Source organism: Rattus norvegicus, chromosome 10 (genome assembly GCF_036323735.1).
Source record: "Rattus norvegicus strain BN/NHsdMcwi chromosome 10, GRCr8, whole genome shotgun sequence".
Lineage (NCBI taxonomy): Eukaryota > Metazoa > Chordata > Mammalia > Rodentia > Muridae > Rattus > Rattus norvegicus.
Window position 1 is genome coordinate 1,814,081 of NC_086028.1, and position 13,022 is coordinate 1,827,102.

The 13,022-nt window shown below is 50.0% G+C and overlaps 1 long non-coding RNA gene and 2 other non-coding genes across 3 annotated transcripts in view; all 3 read left to right on the forward strand.

The window, feature by feature from the left end:
• Nucleotides 1–216: 216 nt before the first annotated feature.
• Trnat-cgu2 (transfer RNA threonine (anticodon CGU) 2) lies at nucleotides 217–288 on the forward strand. Its single transcript has one exon. It is a non-coding gene; the product is annotated as a tRNA-Thr (tRNA).
• An 8,975-nt stretch (nucleotides 289–9,263) lies between these two features.
• Nucleotides 9,264–13,022, forward strand: part of LOC102547286 (uncharacterized) — a 46,298-nt gene continuing 42,539 nt past the window's right edge. The window contains exon 1 of the long non-coding RNA XR_010055494.1: nucleotides 9,264–9,553. This is a non-coding gene — a long non-coding RNA (uncharacterized LOC102547286). The remainder of the gene's footprint in view (nucleotides 9,554–13,022) is intronic.
• On the forward strand, nucleotides 10,864–10,946 carry Mir193b (microRNA 193b). The gene has a single exon (NR_128671.1). It is a non-coding gene; the product is annotated as a microRNA 193b (primary transcript).

Here is a 13,022-nt window from a genome sequence, read left to right on the forward strand (position 1 = left end):
GCAAGCCCAGCTACGGTTGTGCCGACCGGCCTCCGCGCCTGTCTGCGGAAACTCCGAGCGGCGCAGAGCCCGGGAGTCCGCAGGAGCGGGCGCGCGCCCGAGCCAAGCGTTCCGGCTGCGATGGGCGGGGCGGCTGCGCTAGGCTTGTACATGTACTCGCGCCCGTCACGGGAGTAGCGCCAGCATAGAAGTTTATGCGGCCAACTCCTTAACGCAGGCGCGGTGGCCAAGTGGTAAGGCGTCGGTCTCGTAAACCGAAGATCACGGGTTCGAACCCCGTCCGTGCCTGCAGCTGCTTTCTTTCTGTGATTTTAAGAGACTTTTTGTATGAGACTCTTTTTCAAGAGTGACCATGAAAGATCCCACACTTTGAGTTAAGCTTTAAATTACAACTCTTTCCCAGTACAACTGGCTGGGCAAACTGTTTTCTTTCTGCTTGGTTTCAAACTAACGCCTTTTCCATTCCTCCCTCCCGCAAGGTGACCATGGGTGGTCCAACCTCGATCCTTTAGCGCCCCCTGTCGGGTCATGTTCACCTCTGGAAGAAGTTTTCGAAGTTCGCCTGGTGAACAGAAGTCGCAGTCTGGAAGGGTCACCTGCACATCTTGCGGTTGGAGCTTCTTAGCTGAATGGCACCTGGCTGGTTTCAGGCACTTCACGTTTTTCTGATCACTAAAATCCAACGTTATCCACCCTAAAGAAAGAACCGCTGTTGTTCCACACCGACTCCACACCCAGAGTCAGCTAGAGTCCTCGTTTGCAGTTTTTAAAAGGAAATCCGCAGAAGTGGGCCTTCGAGAGAGGGGAAGCCCTACCCTGACTTGGAACGATTATGATTTGAAAACGTAAGCCTCTGGCACGGAGCTTCCTTTCGCCCCTAGCTAAAACGGGTCACATGGCCCAGAGGCAGCATTGGTGAGAATGCAGCCAGATGGCATGCCAGCCACATTACATCATAGAAGTTTGGTTTGCATTCTCAAAAGGATGTACCAGATGGTGCTCAAAGTGCCTTTGAAGAGGTCATTGTCTGACTCCAACTCCAGGACCAACATCTTGTGGAATTGGGCATACACCTTTAACTCCTTTGTGGAAACCTGAGACTGAAGCAAGCCCCAGATCGAGTAAGGGACCAATCAAACCAGAGCAGACTCTCCTAACTGTAAGGGAGAAGGGAAGAAGAGAGTTGCAGGCTGGGGATGGTTCAGATTCCTGACTGGACAGTAGTGAGTCTCACAAGTGTGGCTATGTAGTGGTTAAAGCACAGCTACTACACCCCATATCCTCTGGGATAGGGCCTTGTCATTTGTGTTTCTAACAAGATTTAGGAAGACGTGTTTCAAGTTCCCAGGCCACATTCTAAGAATGGCAGCCCTGCTCAGAGTCATATCACAAAGCCGCATTGCCGACCCAGGAAGAGAATGTGCTCTACAACTTGGAAGATAGCCCTCCTTGGCAAAGAAGTGACTAGAGGAGCTGGGAATGTGGCTCAGCCAGAAAAGTTCTTGCTGGTCAAACGTGAAGACCTGAGTTCAGACTCCCAGCACCGACATTTCGGGGGTGGGAGGCCCGGAGGGGCATGGTAATGCAGGTCTGTAATCCTATAGATGGGGAAGGGACAAGAAGCTCCTTCATCTACCCGTCTAGTTGAATTAAGGAGCTTGTCTCAAACAATAGAATGTAAGACTGGTAGTGGTGGCCCCAGCATTCAGGAGGCAGAGGCAAGCGGATCCCTGAGTTAAGGCCAGCCTGGTCTACAAACTGAATTCCAGGACAGCCGAGGCTGCACAGAGAAAACCTGTCTCAAAATATCTAGATAGATAGATAGATAGATAGATAGATAGATAGATAGATAGATAGAATTTTAAAATAGCTATTAAGGAGACACCCATGTCAATTCTGGCTTTCCTGTGCGTGTCACACACACACACACACACACACACACACGCACGCACACGGATATCCATGTTTGTGACATTAAAATGCAGATCTGACTCCCAAGGCATTTCTAGTATACAGCATCACCAGGCAACAGAAGGCGATGAGGAGTTCAGCGATGGCTTTTCGGAACAGAATAGTGGGGAAGCTGTCGGAAGGACTGTTTCCACTCATATGCTGCACACTGTTTGCATTTTCTGTAAGATGATGGTGTTAATATGCGAAGTCTTATTTTTAATGGAATCACACCCACAAAAGAAAGAAGCAGGGAAAGGGAGGGAAGAGAGGAAGGCTGCAAGGATGGGTTCTTAGAACACAGGCAGATGCCAGCAGCAGAGTGCAGACGGTCAGAGCATGGTGGCCATCCAGCAGGCAGGACGTCCACCCCTTTGGTTGTATTTTATGCTGTTTCTGCTATTCATTTCCTTTCAAAGAGCTACCAAAGAGCAAGTCTCCCATTAAAAAAGTGTTTCCAAGCCAGGCTTAGTGGTACTTGCCTGTAAAACCAGCATTTGGGGAGGCTGAGGCAGGAGGATGGGAGTTCAGAGTCAACCTGGCTACATATAAGACCCTATTTCAAAAACAATACTGCAACAACAAAAACAAATCTAGTTTTGGCAGAGCACTTGCATTCACAAAACCCTGAGGCTTCATCACCAACACACACGCACTCACGCACGCACACATGCGCACACGCGCACACATACACACACAGAACAAGAGGAGGGGAGAGAATATAAGAGCACAGATTCCCTTATGCGGTGTTTTCTGTTTTAAAACCCCTCTCGTGTCTGTGTCTGTACATATCTATGTGTGTGCACACATTGCATGTAGTAGAGGCTAAGGGTCAATTTTGGGTGGCCTCCTCTACTCTCCACTTTATGGGAGCTCCCTGGTTGTGCTCCACTCTCTTGCCAGCAGTCTCCAGGGACTTATCTGTCCCCCTAGCCCCAACACACACCAATGCAGGGGTAACTGCCACGAAGCGCATCTCCCCATGCAGCCTTTTCCCTGTGCTGGGATCCAAACTCAGGCCCCTGTCAGAGCAAGCACATTACCAACTGAGCAGTCTCCAAGTGTGACTAGTGTGTGAGAGAAGGGTATGTGGAGGTGTGAAACAGATGTGCTGTGTGCTGTCAGGTTGGAAGCTAGTGACCCAAAGCCTGGATTCAGTTTGTTTACACTTTCATAAGCAAAGCTGGTCATGTGTGTGAATGACACAGACAATCTGTTGGTTTAATCCATTTGTGTTCATGAACATAGAAAGCCACGTTTGGATTTCTAGAGCTTTTACAGGGATTTCATGTCAGCGGTTGCCCTGAAAGCTGATACCTTTGCGAAGAATCACACACAGGTCTTCTTCAGATGTGGGAAGGGAAGGTAAGAAGGTGAGTGATGCTGGGGGGAGGGGAGGGAGGGTTTGAACTGGACCCTAACATGGAAATGACCACCAGGGAGAGGAACATTTCCGTGGCAAGTCTGTGACCCTCTGGTAAGAAGAAATTAAGTACTTCTCACAAACCTCCTATTTTTGAATAAACAGTGGCAGCAAAGGCTTTAACAGGCTTCCTCAAGCAAAAGAAAGTGCCTAGGTTCTGGGACAGAGACCAGCAATCTCCTAAGATCAAAGGAAGAACTGTTTGTCAACAGTTCCAGAGACCGTGCAGGTGCAAGCTGCAACAGCGTCACCTCATGGCAGCATGAAGCAAAACGCAATCATGCATTCGACCCTGCCTTGTAGGGAAGAGCCTGGACCTGTCTATTTTACTCACCATTCGTGGTCTCCTCCACTGGAAAATCAGAGTGACACACAGAACTTATTTCCCTCCATTCCTGGGGGCAGAGAGGATTGCGGGGCCTTGGGTGTGCTAGCACTCTACCATGGAATCACAGCCGCCTTTTTATTTAACTTAGAAACGGGGTCTCAGTAAGTTATCCAGGCCTCAAGTTCTTGATTCTCCTGACTCAGTGACTGCAGGTTTACACCATCACATTTGTCTCTGTCATGGCCTCCTGACAACCAGCCGGGACAGTTCTACAAAAGATACTTCATGACATCACAACTGGTCACTGAAGAAACTACTTAGTATCCAGAGGGCTGACAACAACCATGGTTGACTCGGAAAGTTTTGTTCTGGATTGTTTTAAGATATAGTTTAATGTTTTTGTTATCAGGCTCTGGCGATGTGCATGCACACTTTGTGCTAAAATTCCTTCCTAGGTCCCCCTAAGGTCCAATTGAAACAGAATTCCACCAAAGTTCACTCTGGGGAACCAACGAGTTTCCTTCAACAGATGGAGGGTGTGGTGCTCCTCCCTCACGGAGCACAGCTGAGGAGTGTGGTGCTCCTGCTTCAAAGAGCTGCACTGGAAAGTCTTTACCCAGCAGAGGAATAGCTTTCCATGGCCACACCGATGGAGAACCCAGTTTATATACTGCAGCCCCCCCGCCCCCACTTAGGACACTCTTGTATACAACAAGTGGTAGAAAATGCTGGATACTCAGGTGAAGTCCTCTGAGCCTTCCATTCCTCTGCAAGGGACTGTACCAGTCAACAAGCCCAGCCGACACGTGTGCCCCAGTACTTGTACCTACTGGCACACTTGTTTACACAAAAACAGATCAAGTAAAGGTCTATTAAAGTCACAATTATTCAAGAGCAACCAATGCCAGAGGTTAGTGGTTATAAGTGAATACTCCAAGATGATCGTTGTCTTGGAGGACACTCTCACAAACAAATACAAATGCCCCCCTCTCATACACACACACATTCGTGCACTGGTGTGTAGCCACATGCTAGAGTACTGCTTAGCATAAAGTCTGGGTTTCATTCCCAGCACCATGCACACACATACACAAAACAACTACACACATTTAATTTAAACAATTTGATGGCGTGGGGATCAATGCACCATTGATATCAAGGAGTATGCATATACATTTCCCCCTAAAGCTCCCTCCCTTGTGTCTCTTTGACATCCAGTTATTATTTGAGTGTGGCAAGTACTTAGCACATGAGCTCCTCTCCCTGGAATCTTCCAGTACCCACTGGCATTATGTTGGGAGCAGAGCCTTACATTGGTTGCTCTTTAATAATTGTAACTTTGCTAGAACTTTAGTTGATGTTTGTGTGTGTGTGTGTGTGTGTGTGTGTGTGTGTGTGTGTGTGTGTGTGTGTGTGTGTGAAGAACTGTGTCAGTAGGCATGAGTAGCAGTGTGGGCAAAACTGAACCCATCAATCACTACATGCAAGATCTACAAGAGACCTCTTTCTCCTCTCCCTTCCCTCTTTCTCCTCTGTTTTATCTCTTCCTCCTACTGCTCCCCCTCCTGTTCTTCCTCCACCACCCCCAGCAGCTCCCCCTCCTCTCCTTCTCCTTCTCCTCCCTTTTTATCTTTTCAGACAGTTTCTCACTATCTACCCTGACTAGCCTGGAGCTGGCACATAGAACAGGTTTGCCGCAGGCTCCTAGAGGTCCACCATGCTGGGATAAACACCTGGAGCTGCCACCACCACGTCCAACTCAGTTGCTGATCTTCCTTCCTTGTTTATTTTTTGTTCTTGTATGTGCTGTTCTTTATTCATATGTGTTCTCGGTGGGTGTGATTCCCTGTGTGTGCTCCTGTGGGTGCGTGCGTGCAGGTAGAGGCTGCAGATAGCCGCCAGCATCTTCCTCAATGGCTTTTCACTTTGTATTGAGCCACATCTCTCACTAAAACTGGAGCGTGCCCATTCAGTTAGACGAACAGCAAGGCCCAAGGATTCTCCCATCTCTGCCTCCGGAGGCGTGACTTGCCACACCTTGCTTTCCCTGTGGGTGTTGAGCCAAATGTAGGGTTCCATGTTGCAGAGCAAACAGTTTACCAACTGAACAACCTCTTCAGCCCTGGTATGTTTTTGACAGACATGGCATCCTTTGAACAGGAGGTCCTCATTGTAGCCAAGGCTAGTCTTGAACCCTCATCCTTCTGCTTCTGCTTCTCAAGCATTGGGAGTATATACCAACAAGCCTGGCTTCCTCTAGTGTGCTGACATACTCTGGCAACATGTCTGAAACTTTAAGCGTTCAGTGCTCTTTCTCCCAGTGTCCAGGTGCAGGCTAGTCAGGTCAAGCTCGCTCACCCACCCACATACAAAGTCTTCTTCTGCTTTGGCTCCAGTGAGTTTGGAAGTTGTCTTAGGGTTTTACTGCTGTGAACAGACACCATGACCAAAGCAGTTCATATAAGGACAACATTTAATTGGGGCTGACTTACAGGCTCAGTACTTTTTTATCAGGGCAGGAGCATGGTAGACATGGGGCTGGAGGAGCTTAGAGTTCCACCTCTTGTTCCGAAAGTAGCTAGAAGACTGGCTTCCAGGCAGCTAGGAAAAGGGTCTTAAAGCCCACACCCACAGTGACACACCTACTCCAACAGAACCACACCTCCTAACCATGCCACTGCCTGGGCCAAGCGTATTCAAACCACTGCAGAAGTGGGCTGTTGTGGATGCCAGGGACAGCTCCATCCTTTCCAGAAGGGAGCCTCCTTCACACTTTACAGCATACACTGGCATACCTACTTCATATCACATGTGGGTACTCACGACCATTGCTATAATTTATTGAACACGTACTTTGTGCTTGATCTCTGCACGGATCCCTGGGGATCACACAATTTGATCCTTTTACATCCCTAACAGTGCCACCATGGGAACTGAAACTCAAGAGGACCAGAACTCTGCATTCACTGTGACTGGATCTCTAGTTTCTTTTTATTGTAAAGCCATGCTCTCTGCTGGCCTCCCAGCTTGTTCATCACCCCCTAGCAGGTGGCAATCATTGCCTCAGCTACCAGAAGCCACAGGCCAGAATCTCATCAAGTGGTAGATGGTCTGTCTACACAGGGCCTAGAGTTCTAACCTTCTGGAAACTGACATTGCCACAAATGAGAGATCATCTTGACCTCACCCAGTCAGTCTCTCTCTTCCAGTGCCTTCCTCCCTTCTGCTCATTTTCTTAAGCAAAAATAGTTGAAACTCCATTGTGTGCCAGGTGGGGCAAGGTGCCAGGGCTCCAGAGCTGTCCCCAAAGGCTCACAGAAGAATGGGATGGGGATGCTGATACAAGGATACAATGTAATGAGAGAGGAACAGGACCTCAAGGCTGAAGCAAAGAGAAGGAGAAAGCAAGGAGTAGGTGCCAGGTCAGAAGCCAGGAAAGGTGGACCAGGAAAGGTGGACCAAACATCCAGTGGACCAAGCACCCACAGCCTGGAGGAGTCTGAGCAAAGTTCATGCTTAAGCTTGTGACCTCTGCCCCCCCCCCCCAATCACACACACAGATCTTTTACTTGCGTTCATAGGTATCCTTGGTTACATACAGTCTGTGAACTACAAATTGAATTCCTCAGGGCTTCTCTGGGCCTCAGTTTTCCCATCTGTAAAATGGGAGTTAAGCCAATAGTGGTGATGCATGCATAGAAGGAGGAAGCTACTTTGTAGCCCTTTGCGGGGATTTAAGAGAGGCTCTCTGTTAGGAGTACTTAGCAAAACCGTTACTCATTACTTGTCCTTGGTTGCACTGCTTGGAGAGGACTGTGATGAAATATGGGAGAAGATATTAGGCCAGTGGGAAAAGGAAATGGGGCTGCGTGTGGCATGGGGAGGCCCTAGCCTGCTCTGTAGCTAAGATGACTCTCCTGCCATGCAGTGCCAGCCCAGGGTCCTGCAAGGATGACTGTGCTCCCTATCTGTGGTTGGCACGAGATAGTCAACTCCAATTCAGGCTCTGCCCGAACCAAGGGGTTAGCTGGTTGCAGGAGGCAAAATAGATTCTGGTGGAACAAGCAGGCAGGAAGGCCTGGATTTTCCCAATCCGGCGTACAGTCCAGATGCCAGGTGATACCAATAAAGCAAAGGGAGAAGAGGCCATTATGCCTGGCTCACTCTCCCTGAGGTCTCTGGAACAACAACAACAACAACAACAACAACAACAACAACAACAACAACAACACACACACACACACACACACACACACACACACACACACACACTCACACACACACACACTGCACTCTCCCACTCCTGGTGGAATCAAGACTCTGGGTTGGTGATGCGCTTTTCTGAGTGTGACAACAGTTGGCCAACAGAGGACAGCAAATACATTTTTATGATCCCGGGAAGCTCAGTCCGGTCAGGTCACGTTTTCACGCAGAGAGGCTGGGCTCTGGAGAGGGACAAGGGGTGTCTTAGTTATTCGGATCCTCTTTGGCCAAGAGAGGCGATGGTTTCTGCGGTGATTCTGGGGATCCTTGGAGAGGGGTGTGGAATGGTGATTTCAGGAACCGGTTGAGCTAGGGGTAGCTCCCTAACGTTGAAACCAAAAGTTCCTTCAGGGAGTCAGGGTGACAGAACCAGAGGTCAGTACCTTCCTCGACAGGCGGAAAGTAACCCCTTCGTGCCCCACCCCTATTTCCAGAGCCTGGGGCTGCCAAGAATTCGAGTGGATTCGGAAGGAGAAAGCGCAACTTATGTTTAGGTGTGAAGGTGGGTTGGTTTGGGAGTAAATCTTCAGAACTGAGTGGAGAGTATCCCTGAAATTTAGACTGGGGATGTTCCATGGGATTGCAGTCACCACATGAAGAGATATGAGACAGACGAGGAGTGGGCTGCGCGGCTAGGTGCCTCGCCTGCTTCCGTGTGTGTGTGTGTGTGTGTGTGTGTGTGTGTGTGTGTGTGTGTGTGTGTGTGTGTGTGTGTTGGGGGGGTGCTGAAAGTTGGGGGAAGGGCCCAAGGCACTGGGAGCTCCCAAAAGAAGGGGGCAGACCTGAAGGCCAGTCTGAATCTTAAGTGGATACTTCCCCTTTTCGGGCACCCAGGCTGCTTCCACTTCCAGCTCACCGATCCCTGGAATCCTGCCTGCTCCCCACTTCACCACCCCCAACCTCCCAGAGGGAGGCACACAGGCAGTTTCCTCTCTTGGCACATTAAAAGTAAGGAGTCTTCTCCCTCCCCTAGTATGAAGAACCTTACGATCTGTTGTGTCCCTCTCTCTCTGCAACCCCCGCAACGGTCGCAAGTGACATGGCCCGGCTGCATTTCTAGGAATGCGAGTGACCGCAACTGTATCTGTAGAGGGTTTCTAGGAAGGTATTCCCCACCCAACCAGCCACCCGCACCCACTCAGCCACTGTGGCGAGCGAGCTCGGCTGGAAAGCTCTAGCCCTCTCCGGGCGGGACAGAGAAGGAGACGCCTCCCTAGGACGGCCAACCCCCGGCCGGCCCTGCCCCCGCCCCGGGCCGGCCACTGGGCTGGGGGGAGGGGGTAAGGGCTGCTCAGGCGGGGGCGCGGCTTTGTGGAGGCGGGGTGCAGCCCCGTGGGCATGGTGTGCTGCTCGCGCTGGCTGGAAAGCCTATCTCTCCGAGCGTGACTGGGGAGGGGGCTGGGTTTCATTTTGTTTCTAGAAGTCCCCCTTCACCCTCTTTAGCCCCGGCGTACCGCCGAGAGGATCGCGTGGAATGGCTGCAGGGCCTCAGGGCACACCCCACCCTGCGCGCGCCCGCTGGGGCGCCAGAAAGCTCAGCCCCCCCCCCCCCCCCCGGGGGGGTTTCCCTGTACCCAGGAGAAGGCGCGGTGAGTGTCCGGGCTCTTCCTGCACAGCTCCTGCCTCGGGCTGGGGCGGGAAGCCGGGCAGGTGGGTGTCCAGGCAGGCCCTGGGGCGTAGGGTGCGGGGCGGCTGTCTGACAGGCTGGGTGGGTGGGGGCCGAAGCGGGGAGGTGGCTGTGGGAACCGGGGCTCGACTTTTCTCGGGACCCAGCTTGTCTGGGCTGCTGCCACCCTGGCGGCTGGAAACAAGATCCCCACCCAAACCCCTTCCCCGGTGGGGCGTGTGTGAGGCCAAGAGGTGGGACAGGGACAAGGCGTCTCCGACTTCTCTAGTGCTGGGGTTTGGAGATGAACCAGAAGGTAGAAAAATCAACCACCCCGCCCCCACCCCGGAAAACCTATTCGAGAAACTGACTCTCTACGTGACCCCGATATCAATGCCGCACAGAACAGAGAGCTGCTGGCTCACTGCCGCGCCCGACACTCCACGTGCGTCCCGGGGCCGGGCTGGCCAGGCGCGCTAGTGGCCGGTCCCGAGAGTCTGAAGCAGCTTACCACCTTCCCCTAGATAAAGTTAGGGTACCCCTCCCTTTAGGAGCGGTTGGCCTTGGCTCTTTGGCTGTAGCCTAGCCAGACTGGTGTAAAATAAATAGATTAAAACTAGATTTCGGGGTAAGGATCCGGATGTCTGGGACTGAGAAGACACCAAATTGGGGGGTGGTTAGGAAAAAGATATTTGATTCAGGTCAGGAGGGTGACGGTTCTGGTTTCTCTTGCTTCCAGTCCCACCAAGGGGAGCGGAGGAATGTGCTGTTCACGTCTTCTGAGGACACATCCATATTTATAATTTATTTTTAGGAGAAGTTGTGAAAAGGGGAGGAAGGTTAAAATGGGGAGAAAAGGTGTGCTTCCAATTGTGTCCTCTTGGGAACCTAAAGGCTAACTGAGCTATTAAAGATGGAAATAATTTCTCCCAATCTGGACTGAACAGCAAATTTGACTTTAATGAAACAATTAAGGGTATAAACGGAACTTTATTTAGCTGGAGGTGGATGGGGTGGGGTATTCGAGATTTATGCTTGGTAAAAGGACTTGGTATTTGCTGAAATGTTTTCAGGCTTGATCGTGCAGGATGGGTAGCAGAGTTAGACGCAGTATCTCCCTCCACAGCGACCCCCTAGCTTTGGGGGAGATGAACCTCCTCCTTACAGCAGGAAGAGGCAGGCAGTTTTAGTTACTCTGCCTTCTTCCAAAGCCTGTTTCTAAGGCAAGGCTGTCCGGAGCTGGGAACTACAAACCCCAAAGGAGCTCACTTCAGAGAAGAGACTCCAGAGGCTGTGGGCCCAGAATCGGGGTTTTGAGGGCGAGATGAGTTTGTGTTTTATCCAACTGGCCCACAAAGTCCCGCTTTTGGGGTCATTCTAACAGCAAAGGATTCAGGCCTTGGCAGCGGCTGGGAGGAGAAAACAGTGACCCAACACACTCCCAGGCTACCGGTCTGAAACTAAAACCTTTAGAGGCAAAGGAAGGCTGTCTCCTTCGGTCAAAGGGAAAGGGTGTTTTGGAGTGGGAGGAGTTGGGAGGGTATTCTTATCTAGCTTGGTGCCAAATTCTCAGAACAAAACTGCTGTGGCCCCTCTTCTTGAGAGGCAAAAAGATAGCAGAAGGGGGAAGTTCAGGCTCTACACACATACATCCCAAAAAGCTTCGTGAAGCCTTTCAGTGGACAAGACCAGAAGGAACTGGTCGACTATGTGGACCCTTAAACATCACTGAGATCATAGGCCATGATGCTATGGGACTTCAGCTTTCATCTGTCAAGGGAGCAGGCAGCCGGCTACTTGTTTCCACCTGTACTTACAGATTTGTAATTCTGCCATCTTGAACAAAGCATCGTGTAAGAAAGTCTGGACAATGAGTTCAAGAGGGGTCTATAAGGCAGAGCAAATGCCCCTCTCAGGACATTCATCACCTGAGTGAAAACAGACATACACATTCCATATATGCACCCACACACCCTGAACTATTTGCAAACTTAAATTTAAATTAAGCGTTCATAGCAGGGAATAGAATGCCTCAATTGCTTTTGAAATGAGTCTTTGGTACCAGATTGAGTGATTTGCTCTGTGCACATGGAAATACAGATGACATTTGTCCTGCTTTGGCAGACAAGAAAAGTTCTTTACTTTGACAGTTCCCTGTTTCCTTACACAGCACAATGAGCCCATACTAATTCCAAGAGTCCACAGCGGCCTGCGGCTCACCTGTGGGTGATGGGCACACGGTTAGCTGTGTTTGTGCTTTGCTGACTCGCCACCTTGAACTGGCTGCCAGATCCTTCCTCTGCTAGATAACCTCACCAAATCAGCCTTTAATGATTCTTGTACAAATAGAGTGCTCTCTGTGAATTAATGAGGCCGGGGCATCAGATGACATGCTCAGATCATAAGCTGTCATGGAGGTGAGGAAGCCAAAGGGGAAAATTATGAATTGTTACAAGTGCAGGAAGTCAAGCAGAATTCAGTGTTAAATGTGAGCCAAACCCTGCTTTTAAGGTGAGCATGCCCAAAACACAGGGTAGTGTTTACATTTAGCCCTCTGTGTCCACACATGTAATTATGAATATATTTAGCAAACTGCCCCCTACCCCCAGCCAGAGTTTGCAAGCAGGTAAAGTGGCGAGGTTATAAATCAGTGATTTGCAGTGAGAGGTCCCAGTCATGAAATCAGCAAAGCAGCCCAGATTCTCTTCACATTCTCAGCTGCCACCCTGCTGCCCTCCCCTGCCAATAAGAAAAACCTTTTGACACAGAATTGTTGAGCACTCTGAATACATTTAGGCTTTTCTCCCTGGCCTGTGTGTGTGGAATTTCATTTAGCAGTTGCAACTTCCCATCACCCCATCCCCTTGCTCATGCAAGGAGTGTGGATTTAGAAACAGGATGGGGGATGATTTAGTCCTTTGCAATATATGGTCCAGGGCACATTTTCAATAGAAAATATATTAATAACCTATGACCTGGGGTGAGGCAAAAGGCACAGGCCCTTCAAAACAAAGTGTACATGCACAACTCAAGCCAACGGAAGCTAGAAAAGCGCTTGCTTCTCTGCCCCCTCAGCTAACTGAAAGAAGGGCAGGGGAATATATAATTCAGTGGTGGAGTCTTACCTAGCAAAGGCCCTGGGTTCAACCCTAGCAATGGAAATAAACAAACAAACAAGAAGATTTGGACTAAATAAACTTAGAGCTCTTGAGGCAGTAAATGGCTATTTTAAACCTGAAGAAGAAAATCAGTTTCAGGAGTCCCTGCTTCAGAGCTACTTGTTAGAAAGTACACACGGGGAAGACTGTTCACCACACTGACTGCTGTCGAAATGTTCCTCACCCACTATTCTAACCTAAAGTCCTTGCTTCTTAGATTCGGTACAAGAAAATAAACCCCAGTCAACCCTGCCCTACACAAGCATGTTTTAAACAACTATAGAATTTTCAGGG